The sequence below is a fragment of the Bubalus kerabau genome, chromosome 2, assembly GCF_029407905.1.
Source record: "Bubalus kerabau isolate K-KA32 ecotype Philippines breed swamp buffalo chromosome 2, PCC_UOA_SB_1v2, whole genome shotgun sequence".
NCBI lineage: Eukaryota > Metazoa > Chordata > Mammalia > Artiodactyla > Bovidae > Bubalus > Bubalus kerabau.
In genome coordinates this window covers 34017989-34040789 of record NC_073625.1, presented here as the reverse complement: position 1 = coordinate 34040789, position 22801 = coordinate 34017989, and positions in this window count along the sequence as shown.

The window sequence follows — 22801 nt, the reverse complement described above, 5'->3', positions numbered from 1 at the left end:
GTTGATGTCTGCTGAGGGTTCTCCTGGTTTGCAGATGGCTGTGCTCTCGTTGTATCCTCGCAGGGTGTAGAGCAGAGAAAGAACCAGTTCTTGTGTCTCTTCTTCTAGGGCATTAATTCCATGCGTGAGGGTGGAGCCCTCGTGACCTAGTTTCCTCCCAAATGCCCCACACCCCCATCATTTAGGAGGTTAGAGTTTCAACATATGAATTTACAGGTAGGGGAACAAACATTCAGTCTACAGTGAACACCACAGGATATTTTAAAGAAACTCTTAAGCAGTTGAAAAGAGGATAAGAAGAATGTAGGCTCATCAAAACCAAGATAGAAGAGTTTCAAATAATACAGCTGTTATGAGTAGTGTAGACTTAAAGAATGTACTTGGTTTTGATAACTAGAATGTCATGGCTGACTGCTGAAACACTCCAGAAAATCAAAATGAGAAGAGTTAACAAATAAGTGGCAGTTGATAAAGAAACATACTTTACTGAACTTTCAGTGGTGGAAATCAGACATTTTAAAATGGTGGTACCATGTGTATGGTTGGTATGAAGATGAAAAATTATAAGGTTTAATGATAGGTTGATTTTCACCTTCTTCATCTGATGAGGAAACTGTTTCACCTCATTGATTTTTCTGTGCAAAGATAGTCATGTTTGCCTGTTCATTAGAGCTTGCTTCATTTCTTTTCAATTTGTTGTTTTCATCAGTTTGGCACTTCTGTGTGTTAAGGCTTTGCTTCATAGTGTAATTCTCTTTCATATTTCAGATGTGACATACCCACTCTGAAATATTCAAGAGAATAAAATGCAGAGTCATCTTGGGGAACACAGGTGCAAATTTAGTGGAGTAGACGGAATGATTCTTCAGTTTCACTATATTTACCAGATCCCTTGTAGAATAGTTCTTATGTCAAGATAGGAAATAACAATAAATAATAAGGGAATGAAGCTCTATACCTCAAGTATTTGTACACAGTAAAAAAAATAAGTACAGATCCCTTAGCTGACTCATAGCAAATTTTATTGGGCATGTATATTCTACTTTATTATATAACCATAAAATACCTCAGGACAAATTAAATGAGCTATTTCTGCACTATTTACTTAGGAAAACTTCTCAGTGAATTCACTGAGAGTTTTACCTGAGAAAACTAAACAGTCAGGTCTTTTTTTTCTCCCCAGAATAGTCACAGTAGTACAGAAAGTAGTTTTTCAATACTGAAGTGCCAGTGTATTTCTGCATGAAAAGTCACCTGTTTTCATCAGCATATTGGTGGTGTCTCATTCATAGCTCAACTGCTGTGTAACTTACGGTGTGTGTGAGTTACAGCTTCAGCCTACTGCGATTAACTCCACCTAAGGGATCAATGTGTTACGATCAACTAGCTTTATTATTATTATCCAAAGAATTATAGTCAGTACATGATTTTGGTAGGAATATGCCATCAGAGACAAACTGATGTATCACATGTACTCATGGGACAGAAATAAAATTTCTTATTCCAATCTAAGGGAAATATTGTGTTGTCCTAACTTAAGTGTGTCACTGGGGACATGTTAAAAAAGCTTCTTGCCAATGCTGGGCCATACCTCCATTAACTGGCAGGCGAGGAATTGAGACATAAACTGAACCTGGGCACTATTGGTAATCAATTTAAGTTGGAAGAAGCTTTTTGTTAAATTTGAGCATATTGTTTAATTTTTCAGATTTTGTAGTTATGATTCTGAGAGACTTCAGAAAAATCTCATTTTCTCATGCTATTAAGGATCAAATTATATCTGTCTTGTTTAACCAGGTGTAGATTTGTTCTCAAAATAAACCATGAGGTGTTATCATTAGTAACCAACCTGAATGTATTTTTTAATATAGCATCTCTGTCTATGCATGGGGCCACCGGGGACAGAAATGTAGATTAAAACACTGGATCTTCAGAGATAAACCCCCACATCTGTGGACACCTTATCTTTGACAAAGAAGGAAAAATATACAATAGAGAAAAGATAGTCTCTTTAACAAGTTGTGCTGGGAAAACTGGTCAACCACTTATAAAAGAATGAAACTAGAACACTTTCTAACACCATACACAAAAATAAACTCAAAATGGATTAAAGATCTCAACGTAAGACCAGAAACTATAAAACTCTTAGAGGAAAACATAGGCAGAACACTTTCTGATATAAATCACAATAAGATCCTCTATGACCCACCTCCCAGAGTAATGGAAATAAAAATAAACAAATGGGAACTAATTAAACTTAAAAGCTTTTAGACAATGAAGGAAACTATAAGCGAGGTGAAAAGGCAGACTTCACAATGGGAGAAAATAATAGCAAACAAAACAACTGACAAAGGATAAATCTCCAAAATATACAAGCAGCTCATGCAGCTCAATACTAGAAAAATAAACAACCCAATCAAAAAGTGGGCCAAAGAACTAAACAGACATTTCTCCAAAGAAGACATGCAGATGGCTAGCAAACACATGAAAAGATGCTCCACATCACTCTTTATCAGAGAAACACAAATCAAAACCACAATGAGGTACCGTCTCATGCCGGTCAGAAGGACTACCATCAAAAAGTCTACAAACAATAAATGCTGGAGGGGGTGTGGAGAAAAGGGAACCCTCTCACACTGTTGGTGGGAATGCAAGCTAGTACAGCCACTATGGAGAACAGTGTGGAGATTCCTTAAAAAACTGGAAATAGAACTGCCTTATGACCCAGCAATCCCACTGCTGAGCATACACACCAAGGAAACCAGAACTGAAATTGACACATGTACCACAATGTTCATTACATCACTGTTTACAATAGCCAGGACATGGAAGCAACCTAGATGTCCATTGGCAGTTGAATGGATAAGGAAATTGTGGTACATATACAAAATGGAATATGGACTAAGTGGGAGAAGGTGAGGGTGGGGTGATTTGAGAGAATAACATTGAAACATGTATATTACCAAATGTAAAATAGATGACTAGTGCCAACTCAATGCATGAGGCAGGGCACTCAAAGCTGGTGCACTGGAACAACCCAGAGGATGGGATGAGGAGGGAGGTGGGAGGGGGTTTCAGGACGGGGGGATAAATGTGTACCCATGGCTGATTCATGTTAACGTATGCCCCAAACCACCACAATATTGTAAAGTAATTATCCTCCAATTAAAATAAATAAATTATTTTAAAATTATAAAAAAGATAAACAATAGTACTAGAGTGCGTTGCCATTTCCTCCTCCATGGGATCTTCCAAGATATTAAACCAGCGTTTCTTATGTCTCCTGCCTTGGCAGGTGCTTTCCTTACCACTACCACCACCTGGGAAGCCCCATGTATGAGTATCGGTTCAGTTCAGTTCAGTCGCTCAGTTGTGTCCGACTCTTTGCAACCCCATGAATCACAGCACGCCAGGCCTCCCTATCCATCACCAACTTCCAGAGTTTACTCAAACACATGTCTGAGTTGGTGATGCCATCCAGCCATCTCATTCTTTGTCGTCCCCTTCTCTGCCTGCCCCCAATCCCTCCCAGCGTTAGGGTCTTTTCCAATGAGTCAACTCTTGGCATAAATATACTCACACACAAAAATCTGAAATTGCAAGTGATAGAGTTGAGAAGCTGATTTTGCAGAACCAATGAAATGATGTTATTAGCTACATTGTTCAAAAGGTGAGGCTATGGCCCTCCCACTTGTCCTTTCTAATTTCATGGGAAAAATTTTTTCTCTCTCTTTCCTTTATACTCCTGCTTTGATCAGATTGTCTGGAAAGGCATTATTAAAGCAGGCTAGTTACCAGGAAAGAAGACCAGTGGCACCCTTTCAAGGCAATTGTAGCCATATTTTGTGTTGTATAACTTAAGTCTTCAGGGTATAGAGATGACTTTTCAAAATAAATTTTGAGACATAAAATCTCCACTTTAATAAAGCTGAGGGAAGTTGCATGGACAACCCTTCATGTGTTTTATGGAAGTGAGTGGTATATGTAGTTGAAATACCTGAAATACAGGTGTATCGTAATCATTTATTGATCCAGGCAAACTCCCCATCCTGTATAAGCATGGATACCTCTTCCTCTTTACTTGGCAGTTATTTTATGGAAGTGCACTTTGATTTCCTCCCTACCTGTTTTACTCAGTAATCATTTATTAAAAACCTACAGTGAGACAGTCATTAGCCTTAGTGTTGGATATTCTTACAAGAATGGAATTTGGCACATCCTAGGGGTCACATGCTTGTAAAGAGATAATTAGATCTCTGTGTTACATAAAATGGAAGATAAGTGATTCTGGACCTCCAGAGCCTGGGATACCAAAGAAGGTTTTTCAGGAGAGGTAGTATTTGCTCTTAAAGACTGATTGGGGATTTAACAGGTTCACAAAGGGGAAATAGATATAAGGGCAGAGAAATAGATGATGAGAACAAAATAAAGTATGCACAAAAGTAGGAAACATTAGCCCTGTCAAAAAAGTGAAAAAAAAAAAAAACACTTAGACAATTTGGGGGGCGGGCTCAGGGTAAGCAGGAGACGTGACATAGTTGACAAGCAAGTGAAATCATGAAGTTTCTCCCATGTCACGGTCGGTTGGTTTGTTTAACGAAGAGCCTTATTCCTGAGATTGGAAATACTTTGAAATATTTTAAAGAGAATGTGCCGTGCTTAGAGCTGTATTTATTTTTTTTAATATAAATTTATTTATTTTAATTGGAGGGTAATTACTTTACAATATTCTATTGGTTTTGCCATACATCAACATGAATCTGCCACGGGTGTATACGTGTTCCCCATCCTGAACCCCCCCTCCCATCTTCCTCCCCGTATCATCCCTCTGGGTCATCCCACTGCATCAGCCCCAAGCCTCCTGTATCCTTCATTGACCTTGGACTGGCGATTCATTTCATATATGATATTATACATGTTTCAGTGCCATTCTCCCAAATCATCCCACCCTCTCCCTCTCCCACAGAGTCCAAAAGACTGTTGTATACATCTGTGTCTCTTTTGCTGTCTCACATACAGGGTTATTGTTACTATCTCTCTAAATTCCATATATGTGCGTTAGTATACTGTATTGGTGTTTTTCTTTCTGGCTTACTTCACTCTGTATAATAGGCTCCAGTTTCATCCACCTCATTAGAACTGATTCAAATGTATTCTTTTTAATGGCTGAGTAATACTCCATTGTGTATATGTACCACTGCTTTCTTATCCATTCATCTGCTGATGGACATCTAGGTTGCTTCCATGTCCTAGCTATTATAAACAGTGCTGCGATGAACATTGGGGTACACGTGTCTCTTTCAATTCCAGTTTCCTTGGTGTGTATGCCCAGCGGTGGGATTTCTGGGTCATAAGGCAGTTCTATTTCCAGTTTTTTAAGGAATCTCCACACTGTTCTCCTTATGGCTGTACTAGTTTGCATTCCCACCAACAGTGTAAGAGGTTCCCTTTTCTCCACACACTCTCCAGCATTTATTGCTTGTAGACTTTTGGATCACAGCCATTCTGACTGGTGTGAAATGGTACCTCATTGTGGTTTTGATTTGCATTTCTCTGATAATGAGTGATGTTGAGCATCTTTTCATGTGTTTGTTATCCATCTGTATGTCTTCTTTGGAGAAATGTCTATTTAGTTCTTTGGCCCATTTTTTGATTGGGTCATTTATTTTTCTGGAATTGAGCTGCAGGAGTTGCTTGTATATTTTTGAGATTAGTTGTTTGTCAGTTGCTTCATTTGCTATTATCTTCTCCCATTCTGAAGGCTGTCTTTTCACCTTGCTTATAGTTTCCTTTGTTGTGCAGAAGCTTTTAAGTTTAATTAGGTCCCATTTGTTTATTTTTCCTTTTATTTCCAATATTCTGGGAGGTGGGTCATAGAGGATCCCGCTGTGATTTATGTCAGAAAGTGTTAGAGCTGTATTTAAAAAGACCATCAGAGCAGCATGATTCAGGTGCCGAGTGGCTCAGTGATGCTAAAACCAACCAGAAATCAGGAAAAAGCATCTGATCAATTTCTGATGTGAAGCTTATTTCACTTTGTTCTTTTTTTTTTTTTTTTTTATTGGTGTGGGGAAGTATTTGACTGTGTCACCAAATAGGGGAAATGATTCTGCAGAGATTATTACAATGGAGATTGGAGTTTTCAGTACTAGTCACATTTTATATATTCCATATTTTATGTGTTAATCACATTTGTGATTTCTTACTTTGACTATTTACTGTTTGTTTCAGCTTGTCTTACCTGTTTTTAGCTTGTTGTGTACTTGTTGTAAGCCTTCATAACTCTTTTTGTTAAATAGCATGGAAAACAAATTTTCCTTTCATAAAAACAACTCAATTCATTGTTTATCATTGGTCGTGGAATTCAAAAATAACTCATAAAGTCAAGGTCTTCATTTCCTTTCTAGAATTCAATAAAAGTTAAGGATGGAAAGCAAAATGAACACTAATCTCCTTTTGTATCTTTTTATCATAATATATATCCCACTGAAATAGTTCATTCATATAATAATTATTCCTTTAAATTTTAAACTCTCTTCTTCATGAATATTGATGGAGATTTATTCAAGCAAATAATTTTAGGAATAGAAATCTGTAGTCAAAATTACCAGTTTGCATGATTACTGAAATTTCTATTCTATTACTGTTTATTTTTATATATTCTTGATAAAACACTATTCATTGAAAATAAAGCCCAGCTGCCCCTGTCAGTTAAAACCAATGCACAGTGTTGTTGGGTTTTTTTTTTTTTCCAATTCTTGTCTCTTTTTGACATTGACTATGGATATTTTGTATGCTGAAATTGACATGGCCCTGTTTAACCTAACATTGCCCTCTTTTTCCATAGTTCTTGGATTTATTAGAATATTTTGTCTCTATGTGCCTTGGGGTGGGGGAGAATTTAATGAACTGCAAAGATGCATATGATTCAGTACCAGTGACCAAAACAGAGAGGAAGCTTGAGTGAAGTCTAAGAGTGAAGTCAACTTCATCCCAGGCTCTGAAAAACCTTTGGCCAAACCAGCAGCTGTGTACAGTGGAGGCTAGCAGAGTGCTTTTGGAGCAGCCAAATAACAAAAAACTTTATTTTTGTACCCTACTGTATTTGTTGAACCTGGCATGCTGCAGTCCATGGGGTTGCAAAGTCTGACATGACTGAGGGACTGAACTGAACTGATATTTGTTGAAAAGAAAAATTACGTTGCAAGAAATATATTGTCTATGAGCAATGCAAATGATTTTTTTAATGAACAATATAAAATCTTAATTAGGTGATTGATTCATACGTTAGCTAGGAGTATCCAGAGCAGTTGATTTCAGGGCAGAAAAAGACCTCGAAAAATAGTAGTGACATTCCTCCAGGGTTTGTTCTGCAGTTATAATACCTCATGTATCAGAAGATACTCAAATTGTGTACAGAATTTTAATACCTGAAGTTTTAAAGGTCCTACTTTATATATAAAAGGACAGAATGCAATTTGGGTACAATGTTTGGTCTGCTAGATTCAGTAGGAAATATCCCAGGAAGCTTGTAAACAGGTTTTTTTTTTAAATTATACTTCATAAAGTTTATTTAGATTTAGAACACATGTTGTTGAATTCAATGAAACTAAATAACGAGATATCTATTTCCTGATTTGAATATATGGTAGCCTGTTTTCCATGACAGCCTTTTGCCATGATTTTGTAAAAACTTTATTTTGGAGTGATTAATGTCATGAATTGAAAAGTATGGATGGTGGTTTGTAATAGTGAAGAGTGAGGTCTTTCAGGTTGTAAAGACCTGGATTTAAACCCTGACTGAACCACTTTACTGGTCTACCTTTGGTAATTTACTTAATCCCTCTAAATTTCACTTTCTTCTTCTGTGTGAAGGGTAGTAATGTATAGTCCATAGTTTTTAGGAAGATTGAATGAAGTATTTTCTGTGTAGTTAAATGGCTGCTATCATCATTAATATCATCATCATAGGTTTGCTGAAAGAGCCATCTTATAAAATTTTTTAATCTTTTTTGGAAAATGTTCTTAATTTAGTTATTTAATGTAGAATCAAAGTAAAAAGAACCAGCAAAATTAAATAGTGTAGGAATGATATCAAGGTATGCCCTATAAATCACTGTAGTTATAAATCTAATTGATGTACTTAGCTAAGCAAGTGCCATGACAGAAGAGTCAGATTAAAAAAAAAAAAAAATCAAATCTTTCTTGTTAAAATTCCAGTGACTGTCATAACAGCAGATTCAATCATGCCTGTATATAAAATATTATTTTCAGAGTAATGTAATTTAATTGCTATTGGAACTGTCTTGACAATATAACTATGCCTGAACCGAGCTGTTTTATTTGCCCTTAAATATTTTCTTTCCTACATGTATAGCAAGATACATGTGGTGAGCACATGCAAAATAAACAACTAGGCTAGTATTTAGACCATTAACAGTAAAATGAAATCTTTTCTTCCCCTTCCTCACTGAATGCTCCCTCTGTTCAAAAATAAATAGATACCAAAAAAAGTCAATAAATATACATGCAAAATTACCTAGAAAAGCATTCAATGGGTATTAGCAAATAAGTTCATAAGCACAACCAGTTTTCACATTTAGAAACAAACTATTTGCAATTACAGAACATACCAATTTATCTCTTCCTCAAATTGTACTTTCAGTTCTATCTAATTTTAAAGGGGAAACAAAAGCACAGTAAAATAGATGCATATATGTGTATGCAAATTTTAGATGAATTTGCCAATTAAGAAACAAAGATAAGAAAAAGCTGCCCCTTTTCCCCCCTTGGCCAAATTAAAAATATATACATCTTGAATTGTGGGGGGTGGTGGGGGGAGCTAGTTATGATTGGCAGGAATAATCTTGGTTAAGTTATTAAATAATGAGACTCATCCTAGCCTTTACTTACATCCTAGCCTTCCCCACTCATCCTGGCCTTTACTTTCCTACTCCATAACCCACCCCAACAAGTGGCAACAGAGCAATTAAAATCAGTGTGAAATCACTTAGAAGACAGCTAAAAATCCCTGAAGCCCATCCTGCTGCAGGCAAAGGAGAAAGCTTTATCTTAGAAAAGCTTTGGTCCAGTGAGCAAAGCAGAGTTGAATGAGGAAGACGAGGACCCTGGAGACAGGCTGCCTGAGTTTGCAGTTTTGCTCTGCATTGTCTTCTCACCAAAATCTTCAATTTCTTGCCCCAGTTTCATCATCTGTAAAGTGGCTAAAGAGTAGTACATTTATCATGGAGTTGCTATAGGATTAAATGGGTTATTCACATGTACGTACTTAGAATGCTTACTACCTGGCACATAGTAAGTGCTCAGTAAATGTTAGCTGTTAGGATAGTTGAGTCTATAAGATCTGATCTTCTGGGATCCAACCAAAATCTCTTGAGCTTGATACTCACTTGGATAGTTCCTGACCCAGGAAGGTCAAGCATTCCAGAGGGTGTTCTACACCTGAATGTCATAGATGTTCATTGATTTATCCATGACAGTGCATAGAGGAAAATGTGCTAACTAGCTGGTTGTCTTAAAAGTATTCGCAATACATTAACTTCCTACCTGAAATAGCTACAAGAGGAGGGAAGTGCAGCCTGTTCTCTTAAAAAAAAAAAAAGTTAGGGTTCACTTTTCCTTCTTGAAACTTGGCTAGTCACTGCATAGACCTAAGGAAAACAACCTGTTGTCATTCAACATTTGCTGGATCTGCTTGTGGTGGCTTGCCTATTTCTTTCTTCTTTTAGTGCATGAGGTTTTAAAATTTGATCTTCATTTTCACTAGTATATTACCCAGGAAACATCTTTTTTACTGTTGCAGTTATCCCTTTTATTTCATTATTGAAAAGGCATTACATTACCCTTTTTTTCTGAAACAGTGAGGTTGAGAACTAATGTCATTAAATATCGTTTTGAAAAGAAACCTTTCCTGTCTTCAGGCATATTGTCGTAAAAGAAAGAACGAAGGAAATGATGAGGCCGGGTTTTTCTAGGGCACAATGAGATCGCATTAAAATGACACACAGTTCAAAATGGGAATATAAGATGACTGAAAAGAACTGGGAGGTAGGACATGAAAGATGTTTCTAACCCATTTATGTTCCCCAAATGTTCCTGATTGATAGTCCCCCATGTAAATGTAACTCCTTCCCCCCTCACCCAAACTTAGTCCTCCAGTGGAGAAATCAAGAGCCAATGTTCCAATGATCTTGGCAGATGCAGACAATCTCACTTCTAAAAGAGTATTTCCAATCAAACTTCTAGCCTAAAGGAAGATAACGGGAACCAATTTATGCCAATCCTATGTAGTGACCTCAAGTGGCAGTTTGAAATGCAAAACATTGAGACAGAGAGAGATTATACTTTGTACTTTGATAAAGCATAGCATTTTACCAAGAAAGAACTTGGAAGAGAATTTAAAATGAAATCTTTTCTGATGAGGTTTCTAGCTTTTTTGAAGTTTGTACTGACTTCTTCACCTAGTTCTTTAACATCAGTCAGTATCCAGGCCCATTTAGAATTTAAAAAACATGTTTTTTTTTAATGCCTCCCTGATACTGTATTTTGTTGTGCTCTGGGATGTGAATAAGATGGCATTGTGGGAGACACCATTGTGGGAGACACCAGGCTCTGTCCCACAACATAAAACTCAAAGACAGCTATACATGAACAAGGATAGAAAGCTGAATCCACCTAAGAAACTTCTGCCATACAGAGGAGCAAACCACTGAGAGTAACTGCATAAAAAGAGTAGGAAGAACTATTTTGCTTTGCCTGCTGCTGCTAAGTTGCTTCAGTCATGTCCGACTCTGTGCGACCCCACGGACTCCAGCCCACCAGGCTTCTCCGTCCATGGGATTCTCCAGGCAAGAACACTGGAGTGGGTTGCCATTTCCTCCTCCATTTGTTTTGCCTACCTCATCTAATTCCTCAGGCTGATATTGCTCAGCACCAGGACGACACTTCTCAGACTGAGTGTCCCTCACTTAGAACAGGAGAGCAGAGTAGATGACCAGATTCTCCCATCTTCCAGGGAACCGTATGAAGGAACTTCAGTTTCAGTATAGCCAGAGACTATCACAGCTGAGACATCTTGAGATGCTGAAAGTGAAAGTTGCTCAGCCGTGTCCGACTCTTTGCAACCCCATGGACTATAAAATCTGTGGAATTCTCTAGGCCAGAATACTGGAGTGGCTAGCCTTTATCTTCTCCAGGGGATCTTCCCAACCCAGGGTTCGAACCCAGGTCTCCCACATTGCAGGCGGAATCTTTACCTGCTGAGCCACAAGGGAAGCCCAAGAATACTGGAGTGGGTAATCTATCCCTTCTTCAGGGGATCTTCCCCACCCAGGACTCAAACCAGGGTCTCCTGCATTGCAGGCAGATTCTTTACCAACTGAGCTATCAGGGAAGCCCAAGCCACAAGGAAAAGGTCAAAGCTACCAGTATCTTCCATACAGAAGGAGTCACCATGTGTCTCAGTGGCCTGTACTGCAGAAAACCCCAACAGCCTTTGCCTATGAGACCCTCAGTAGCCCTCGTTAACACTGGGGACCCCTCATAGCTTTTATCACTAGGTAACCCCTCATAGACCTGAGCAGAATAGCAAACTTATCTACGTTGGATCCCAATAGCATTTACCACTGATGAAAGCATATCTACATCCTCTGTACCCACTGCAGCTTCCCTGCACATTACAAAGGGAGACAGCAAGAGAAGGAGCAAGAGTATATAAAAAATGCCTAGCAAACAGTTCAGTTAGCAAAATGGCAGTTGTACAGCCTTACCTATCCATATATACTTTAAATATAAATGAACTAAATTTTCCAGTTAAAAGATATAGAATGGCTGAATGGATTAAAAAAACAATGGTAACTCCATGCATGTGGCCTACAAAAAACACTAGCTTACGCTTTAAAGACACACACTGGCTGAAAGTGAAGGAATAGGGAACAATATTCATTGCAAATAGGAACAGAAAGAGAGCAGCAGTAGCTATACTTCAATCAGACAAAATAGATTGAGGCAGAAGCTGTAATAAAAGACAAAGAAGGTGATTCTATAATGATAAAGAAGCCAGTTCATCAAGGCAGAGTAACAGTACATATGCACTTAGCTTTGGAACACCTAAATATACAAAGCAGATTTTAACAGATGAATAAGAGTAAAATAGAATATAATAATAATAAAAGACTTCAGTGACCCACTTTCAGCGATGGTTAGATCACCCAGACAGAAAATCAATACTGAAACACTGGACCTAAGCTATACTTTACACCAAATGAACCTAACAGAATTTTACAGAATATTCTATTCAACAGCAGTGAAATCCACATTTTTCTCGAACACAGGAAACATTCTCCAATATAGAGCATACATTAGGCCATAAGACCTAACAAAAAATCAATTCAAACAGGATTAAAGATTTGAACATAGAACTTGAAATCATACAACACCGAAAAGAAAACATAGGAGATACGCTTCTACACATTGGCCTTGACAATGATTTTTTTTTTATATTTGACACAAAAAAATACATCAACAAAGGCAAAAATAAACAGATGGGACTTCTTGAAACTAGTGAGTTTGTATACAGCAAAGAAAACAGTCAACAAAATGAAAAGTCAGCCTACAGAATTGGGCAAAGTGTTCCTAAGCCATAAGGAGTTAATATTCAAAATATAAAGAGCTCATACAACTCAATAGCAAACAACCTAAATTAATTTACAAATGAACGGAACACCTGGATAGACATTTTCCAAAGACCTACAGTCGACAGGTAGATGCAAAAGTGGATTTTCATCTTAGTACCTACTGTCATGCCATCTTAAATCATTTCTTTATTCTCTGGGATAACCGTTAATCACCTACAGTCTTAATTTCTCTTGAACAGTCCACCTACCCTTTTCTGTAAATGTTAAGTTTGTACTCAAATTGATTTGGGGCTAATAATATTCCTATCAAACTAGTCCTTTTTGGGGGGACTTTATTTTGCTTTGGTTCTATCATCCAGTTTTATATCTCTGCATTCACTAAAATTGACAAATAAGGACTTATTTTCCCATCTTAATATTATTTAATTCCCTCTAAGATAAGGCATTATCTGAGAGGCATTATGCCTCTAAGATAAGGCATTAGTTTATATCCACTGAGAAATAATAATATGATAAATACATCCACTCATTAATTTATTCATCAAATATTTTTTGAAGATGGCACATCACACTGTGTAAAGACTTCAGGAGACGATAGACAAGCGCATTTGAAAGTTAAGATAAAATACACAGCTACAGTATAGGGCTGCCACCATCAGGTCAAAAATAACTGATATATTGATAGTAAAAAGTGTAACTGGTAACTGTAAAAGTCAATAAAGACATTTTTTTACTAAAGTGTATAAAACTGGGCTTTGAAAATTGTTTGTATCTCAAGAAACCCTGGAGATATGATAAGGGCATCCAGACAAGAGAACTCGGATTTCAGAGGTTTGGAATACAATGATCATACCTTCCCTCCAAAGCTTCAAGTTGCTTATGCAGGAGGAGACTATTTTTTGAAGCATGGGTGATAGGCAATTATGAACAACACACCAAAAAGAATGGGTTTTTTAGTTAATATGATGCCATTGCAAGTTTTTCAAATGAACGAAGCTGAAAGTCTATAATACTGTTGCTAAGTTGGATACACTCAGCTGTCAGCTCCTTCAAGACCGGGACACATTGCATGTATCTTTGTATTCCCTGAATCACTAAATAATGGCTTAATGAAAGAAAGAATAACAGTAGTGCTTCCTTGGATATATTTACAGAGGGTTAGACTAAGAGGTGAGATGTAAGTCAAGGTATCACAGCTCACTACATGGGACTACATCAGAGAAAGAGACAGGTAGTCCTGAAAAATCCTTTGGACAGAGGAGCCTAGTGTGTTTGGGGATTTGGATAGATAGTGTTCAAAATTAGGGCTTTGGGTAGACAGTGTTCAAAATTGTACTTTGAAGGAGTCTAGAATGTTTCTCTGGTAATGGAGATCAAACAAAGGGACTGAAGTATGAATCAGAAGTCAGTTATTGATGTATGGCAAAACCAATACAATATTGTAAAGTAATTAGCCTCCCATTAAAATAAATAAATTTATATTAAAAAAAAGGAAAAAAAATTTTAAAAAAGTCAGATATTTTTAAGAGGTTCTCAGTATTACCTAGCATTTGTTCATCAATATTTCTAATATAAGAATCTATGTAAATGATTAGTTAATAGTTCAGAATTTATTCATTTATTTTGCAATAACTATTAAGTAACACTAATGGTTTAGTCACTAAGTCATGTCCAACTTTTGCAACCTCATAGACCAAGCCCTCCTGGCTCCTCTGTCCAAGGGATTTCCTAGGCAAGAATATTGGATGGGTAGCCATTTCCTTCTCCAGGGGATCTTCCCTACTCAGGGACTGAACCCAAGTTTTTTGCATTGGCAGGTGGGTTCTTTACCTCTGAACCACCAGGGAAGCCCCATATGCTAATGGAGAAATTGAATTTACTGAAGAAACCAAGGTAAAGATCTCATCACTTCCTTTACAATTGCAATGAACACAACAAAGATAAAAGTTGCATATAAGTATTTTGTCTACATACCTATGGAACATTTTGAGAACAGACTTTACCTTGGCAGTGATATGGTGTGTGTTCATAAAATAGTTCAAATTTTATCTGAAATACTGCTGTATTCTCCAGCTTATTCCTTCCCAAAGTTAGTTTTGCTGTTATAGAGTCTAGAGCAATAAATTCTATGCTAATTATTTGCAAAGGCCTTTTTTCCGATTCCCCTGTTGAAACAATATACATTTACTTACATAGGACCAAATACATTATTTTAATCAAATTCAAAACATAGCACTTTACTATTGTCCGTTGAGATTTAATGTCTTTGGATGGAATTCACACTTGCCCTCTATACTGAAGAAACATTTCCAAAGAGACTGTGGGAACAACTGTTATTTTCCCATTGTCAGCCTGTCTAATAGTGATAGTTTAAAATTAACACTTCTCTAGCTTGACTAGAGATATTAGTCAAACCAAGTGAAAATTACATTTCCCTAAGATGCTGAATCTGCCTCCAACTCACTTTACCTATATTTACACCTCAGTTATTCTGGAAAATAAAATTAAAGTTCCATGTATTTCAATTGTTGAAGAAAACCCACTTGATATTTCAGTATTTTACAATACTCTTCTGTAATGGGACCTCTAGACTCTTACCTTTCATTGACTTTCTTTGGAAATCTGATTTTCTTTTACTGTTTTCCTGTAGATAGTGTTAACTTTTAAGATGAAAAATATCTACTCAACTTGAAATGGTCACAGTTATCTAGACTCCCTTCTTAGATCTTTCTTCCTGAGTTTAAGGCAAACATCTCCCCAACTGACAAAACACTCTTGGAAGGTACTCTTCTCTGTCTCATGAAGCAGTATAAAACTCTGTAAACTCTAGTATTCTAAATAGAAAACTTTACTTTCCAGTTTAAAAGTTGGCAGTATTCTCAAACCAACAGTTAAAAGGAGATCCCATGGTTCAAAGACAACCTAAATAACTGTAGGTAAAAGGGTAAAATCTTAATTCTCTAAATTCTCAATACCCTCAATACCTCTAGATTTATCTTCTTGAAATAAGTGCATTTTTACAACATCTCTGTGGATAACAAATGTTCACTGTGCATGGGAAAAATGTAAATTATAAAGCATCAAGTTATAAAACCAAGAATTAGACACAGTGTGCTTATTTGGAGCTGTCTAATGCTTAAATTATAACTGTGTGTTTTCCAGATCATGCTTTGGTCTGTGAAATCGGTTATCATTCTTGTTTTAGATCTGTATATGTTTATATTTAAAACATTAATCCAAATATATTTTGCCATCTTATAAACTGAATACTTTGTTTTATGGTGCACATAAATGTGTTTTTAGATCTATAGTTTTCCCTTTCCTAAAGTCATAGATTGTTTCCTGAAGTCAAGGAGATAGGAATACATTATATGTGTGTGTGTGTTTGTGTGCGCATATATTTTTTTTTCCATGTGTCACTCTTTGTGAAACACTCAGGACCAACTGTGATAATCTCCATTCCTTTCCTTTTAAGCTTTTTCTAAGATCCAGGCCTCACCTAACTAATTGAATCCTAAGTAAAACTAATCATTCTCTGGGTTTGCTAGATATCTGTATTAGTCTGCTTGGACCACTATAACAAAATACTATAGATTGGTGACTTAATCAACAGATATTTTTTCTCACAGTTTGGGAAGTTGGGAAGTCCTAAAAAAAGGTTCCAGCCAGTCTAATTTCCAGTGAAGCTTTCTTCTTGGCTTATAGATAGCTCTCAGAGCTAGGTCCTCATATGGTAGAGAGAGAAGTCTCTTGTATCTCTTCTCATAAGAGGATTAATCCCATTATGAAGGCTCTGCCTTGTAGACCAAATTACTTCACATAGATCCCATTCCCAAATACCCCATCCTGGGGGTTAGGGCTTCAATGTATGAATTGGGGGAAACAAAATTTATAGTAATGCCAATTTTTCCAGAATTAGTACAATCTATGTAAATAATTAGCTAATGATACAATGCTGCAGGAAAAATTCTTTCGTGATCACGTGTTCATTTTTAAATCAATTCATTTACTTAATGGGATTAAAATTCTAACCATTAATAATTTTTGTGTATTGCCACCATCAAATCTATTTTACCATCAGACCCCATTTAACCGAGGCCTTCTCTGGTGGGTCAGTGAGTAAAGAATCTGCCTGCAATACATTAGACACAGGAGATGCCCGTTCAGTCCCTGGGTTGGGAAGATCCCCTGGAGGAGGGCATGTCAGCCCATTTTACTATTCTTGCCTGGAGAATCCCATGGACAGAGGAGCCCGATGGGCTACAGTCCATGGGGTCGCAAAGAGACACAAATTAAGTGACTAGGCATGCACATACCCATTTAACTTTACCTTCAATGTCTTAACACAGAGTGATTAATGTAGGCAATTGAGAGATTATGTCAAAGGTGGGAGGCATGCCTGTCATAGAATCAACCTTTATTCTCATCTGAAGATTGTCTACAAATGTCCCTGGAAAATCATGTATCTGGAAGCTTCATTTATTTTAATCATTAAATGTGTCATTTTTCATTCATTTGTATATTTATATAGCAAATGTGTTTTGTTATACTTTACCTTAAATATATACATATGTACTTATACTTTAAATACATTCTAAAAATTATACTACAAACTGAGTACTGGGAATAAAAAAATGAGTAAGACAAACCCTTGCCCTCAATGGAGTCATTACCTCTTAGGTGGCAAGTTCATAGACAAATAGGTACAAAGCACTAAAACTCTTATATTCTTATTTATATGTGAATTCTACTAGCAATTATTATTTAATCAATATCTTTTATATTTTTTTACTTTTATTTTGCACTTTGATTTAGAGATTTTAAGTTTTTTTCTTTGGATAACAATGAGTAGACAAAAAAAGATAATGTTAGTATATTATTAGGTGATACAACCCCATATATTGTATATTTCTGACCCTGGGGAGATAAAATTGGCTCTAGAGTGGCATGATAATAATGCTTCCAATGATGTATAATGAAAATTTTTTAACTTGTGTTAAATAAATGCAAGAGAATGTTGTACTTAAATAAGGATTCTTGGTATTTAACTATTACAGGAAGCCATGAAGACCCAGAGTCAAAGGGCCTGTTATAAGATGTCTGAGGCATTAACTTTGTGAATGTAAGAAATACAAATGGAAGAATAGTTCAGCTCTTTCAGGAGCTAGTCTATGTGAGACATCTAGAAGATCACAAATATTTGACTTCAGAATTTTGCCTTCCATGCTGTTCCAGGGTCACTGTTTTCATTTTGTTACTCCATCATTGGCTGCAGGATGGGCTGATGGTACTAAGAGATGTGTCTGTGCAGTGTTCTGACCTTCTTGTTGGTTTCTTGAAAGACCTATGCTGATCTACGAAGGAAATATGTTAGCTAGAATCTCATGAGAACTATTTCCATTAATTGCATTTATTTATTTTGTAAAAGAGAATGTGCCATCCCAGTGTGTCAGAAATGAATAAATACATGAATACAAAAACAAGCCAAGTATATGGCAGTGAAAGTGGTGTGGGTTTTAATGACCCTACGAATACAAGAAAGCATCAAAGACTATAAGATAAGACAATTTAAACTTGGAAGATTAAGTAAATGCATTGTTAAGAATGTGCAAATAGTAAAGAATTGAGCAGGGTTCAAATTCTGATCCATCCGACCCCAGATAAGAACAGTTAAGCCAGAGAGGGGAGGGGCATAGGGAAGGGAAAAGATCTGGGTGGCAGAGAGGGGGGAGAAGTGAGGGGTGAACGTAGGACCTGGATGGATCGATTTGCCTTGGAATACCCCCTTGATTTCTTTATTACCCCCATGTTTATTCCCCATAGTGGTCTGTCACACCTCATCTCACAACTAGTACTAAGAAAATTCTTCATGTTTTTAACATTAGGGATCTAAGAATCACTTCTGATGATTCTTGAAAAATCTAAGTATAGAAAACCTTGGTAAATATAAATGGAGCAGGGAAAATGTCTTGGTTCAAATGACAGGGTGATCTTTACACTTGTTCATACATACTGAAAACATTGTGAGTACAATCAGGTTTGAGTACAACACACAAAAACACACAATTATGAATATGAACAGACGTCTCTACACATATGTATGTACATAATTTAGCTTTGAATCGAATTGTTGAATATTTCAAAATATTTGTGGGAATACTTATATTGAAACAAAATACATGCTGTTATCAGACTGAAAGGTGTTTGGGAAAAATACTAACAAATGTATAAATTATCTTCACACCTCCATTGCCTAGTGTAGCACCTGACAAATATGAGAGTTTTAATATTTGCTGAGCTGAATTACTTTAAGGATGTTAAACTGACGTTTCTTACTTTAGTTTATAAAACCTTAAGCCAGGGATCCTATCTGCTTAAAATACATAAACCAGTAACTCCCTTTCTATTAAATAATTTTAACTGCCAAATTATTTGATGCTCTGAAGTTACATAAGAATTTAATATCCTTTCACTATAGAGGTATCTGTGTAAGTAATTTTCATTCTATTTTTCTTTTAGAAACAGATGCTGGGGAGTTTCCACAAATGAGTCCTTTTCTATGATGACTTGAGGACATATGTGATCTGGTGTGAATGTGTAATTTATTTCAGATTAGGGTAATGTCAGTGCATCGTATTTCTACGTGGTAGCCAGTGATTCATATTGGTTATTCTGGTAGTTTGCTGAGGTTAAAGTGATAATTCAACATTCACTTGTGAAATCAAGTATTTTTTTCCTTCCTGCTCCCCATTTGTAAGTGCTGTTTCTGGAAACACTGTTTTGCTGATCTAATGTAAAAGACAGTTCTTTCCACTCCTTCCTTAACACTTATCACTGCTGCAGCCAAAGTTTCAGGCCCCATAAGCATTTGTGACTCTGTTTGGGAGACTTCCACCCCTCACTGCAAGAGCAGAAGGCTGACTGCCATGGTTGATTGCTAGCACTCCATAGCTCTGCCATGTCATATTTGAGTGTGTGCTTTATAGCATTCTGGTGCCTGCTCTGTTTACAGTCATCCCTCATCTCAGCCAGATGCTTGCTTAGGTATTACACTGTCCTCTCTAGTTCAAATACATGGATTGCAGAGCTTCTCTTTCAGAGTGCATAAAGCCTATGGGCTGGTAGAGGGGATTTGTTATGAGCAGGAGTTGATCATTATGGCTTGTCATTGAGTGTTGAATTTGCTTTAGATATGATCTTGTTTTTTCTTTTTTTTTTTTTTAATCCGGTAAGCTACACAGAAAGTCGTTGGTAAGTCCTGAATTTACAGCTGTTGGCACAACAAGAGACAAACAGTATTTCCTCAAGTGATGGATATAAAAAGAAAAAGTATTGAATGTATTGTGAATATTATTCAACCTTGGGAGAAGGATGGTAATAGGATAACTCTCTGGGAGGGGAGGGGATCAGATTTTTGCATTTTTGGCTGGAAAGTTTTTTAGAGAGTAAGTTTAGCTTTGTTTAGCTTTCACTCCGAGGATAACTTTCAGCTGCCACATGAGGATTTCTGGGACCTGTTCAGCTCTGTCCCCACCTCACCTTTCTTCCTCCACAGAGTCATTGAGATAAAACATTTAAATTTAGAATGCCAAATTTAGATAAAACTCTCATCATGTAAGATTTCTGTTTGATCTAGAAAGTAACATCTTACAAACATTAAACTCTGGCCGACTCACCAGAGTAGGCAGTATCTCAAAATCTGTCTGCAATCAGGAGATACAGGAGATGCGGATTTGATCCCTGGGTCAGGACGGTCCCTTGGAGGAGGAACTGCCACCTACTCCAGTATTCTTGCCTGGAGAATTCCACGGACAGAGGAGTCTGGTGGGTTATGGTCCTTGGGGTGGCAAAGAGTCGGACATGACTACAGCGAATGAACATGCACTTGCACTTATTCTAGTTTTCAGATATTTTATCAAATGATACCTAATTTTGTTTCTATGATTGAGGTTAAATCAATTGAAGTATCAGAATATTAAATTATTTCTAAGAAAAATTTGTTGATATACATGGCTTAATCATTTTCGCCTCATCACTAGTGAAATGGCTGACTCTGCCAAAGGACTATAATTTGTTCATAGTCTAGATTTAATTATCTTGATATTACAGTGTTAGGCATAATTTTGATACATTGTCATAAAGTTTGCTGTCTTAATTTCTTTGGGCAAATTAGTAATAAATCAGATGCAATTGTATTTAAGACAATAAATGGGATATTTATGTTATTAAAATGCATTGCATTCCTAAGTAAGAGTACATTATAAGTGTTTAACTTTGTAGTCAGATTTTAGTTGTACTATTAGATGCTTTATCTGCAATATATAGTTTTTCTTTTTTTCGTTTTCAAAGAATAGTGGACATTAAAATTTTTTAGATAAAAAGAGGAAGAAAATTGTGCCTGTGTGAAATATCTACATCATGTATTTCAGGATTATATGTTTCTAAAAGGTTAAAAAGAGCTAATAAAAATATAGCTGAAATATATCACTAAACGAATTTAGACTGTCAAGTTACTTTTTAAAAGATCTATGAAATTAACTACCTTATGACCCAGAATCTCTGGATAGTGTATCAGAGAGCTAGTAAGGACTGATCAGGATCAACTACTATTTATGATCACCTTACAAATTCTAAAGTAATGTGCCTGCCAATGGAGATTCTAGTTCAAGATCTATTAGGAGTTCTCATTCAATAACAGGAATAATATGAAGATAAATGTAGAGTATTATTTAAAATATTTTAAAAAATTAAAAAAAATAGCATTTTGCAATCTGTTAATAATCAAGGATGGCTACTTTAGCAAAGATCTGAAAATGATAGTGGCTTACATATGACAGAGATTTTCTTTTTTTTTTTTTCTGACATGATGGTCCAGGTGTAGGGAGTGTGGTCCTGCTATAGTACCTCTGCAACATGGAGGAGCTGGTCCTTGCCTCTCATGGTTGAGTCATTCTCAACATGAGTTTTTAACCTAGTGATTCTAGCAAAGGTGATCTAGGTATGCCCTCTACCCACTTCTCCCAAAACTGCATTGCTAAGCAGAGAAAAGGAGTCATGGTTCTTCCCCTTAAAGGCATGGCTTAGAAATTACACAGTGCACTTCTGCTCGTGCACCTCTGGCCAAGACTTGGACGTATACCTGTGCATAGTTGTAGGGGAGTCTGGGAAGTGTAGTCTTTAGATGGTCAGCCACATGCTCAGCTAGAATTCTGGATTCCATTTTTCAGGGAAGGAGAAGAATGGGTACCGACGGAATCATAAAACTTTCTGCCATATAGGCATAATTATTAATAATTATCATAATTTATTGTGGTCTAGAGTAACCAGAGACATTACTTTGCCAACAAAGGTCCATCTAGTCAAGGCTATGGTTTTTCCAGTGGTCATGTATGGATGTGAGAGTTGGACCGTGAAGAAAGCTGAGCGCCGAAGAATTGATGCTTTTGAGCTGTGGTGTTGGAGAAGAGTCTTGAAATTCCCTTGGACTGCAAGGAGATCCAACCAGTCCATTCTAAAGGAGATCAGCCCTGTTCTTTGGAAGGAATGATGCTAAAGCTGAAACTCCAATACTTTGGCCACCTGATGCGAAGAGTTGACTCATTGGAAAAGACTCTGATACTGCGAGGGATTGGGGGCAGGAGGAGAAGGGGACGACAGAGGATGAGATGGCTGGATGGCATCACCAATTGACGTGAGTTTGAGTGAACTCTGGGAGTTGGTGATGGACAGGGAGGCTTGGCGTGCTGCAATTCATGGGATTGCAAAGAGTCGGACACAACTGAGCGACTGAACTGAACTGAACTGAGAATAACCTTGAGAAACATTGCTTCTATGTCTATGCTTAGACATCTGTCCAATGTGCTTCTAATTAGTTCCACTATGCCTGACTAATTCCTGCTCAGACTTTGGTAGTTCTCTAAGGTAATATTTCCCTAAGAAACTTTCATAGGCACCTAGGTAATGATCCACAGTAATGGCTTAGGTAATCATTGACTGTATTTCCTTAATAGCCTATATATGTCCATTTGATTGCAGTTAAAATAATGCATTTTGATTATTTCTCCCCATATCTCTGTTCTCCTGTGTTCTAAGGACTTTTAGACAAGGACTGTTCTATTTTTATATTCCTAGACCAGCACCTGGTA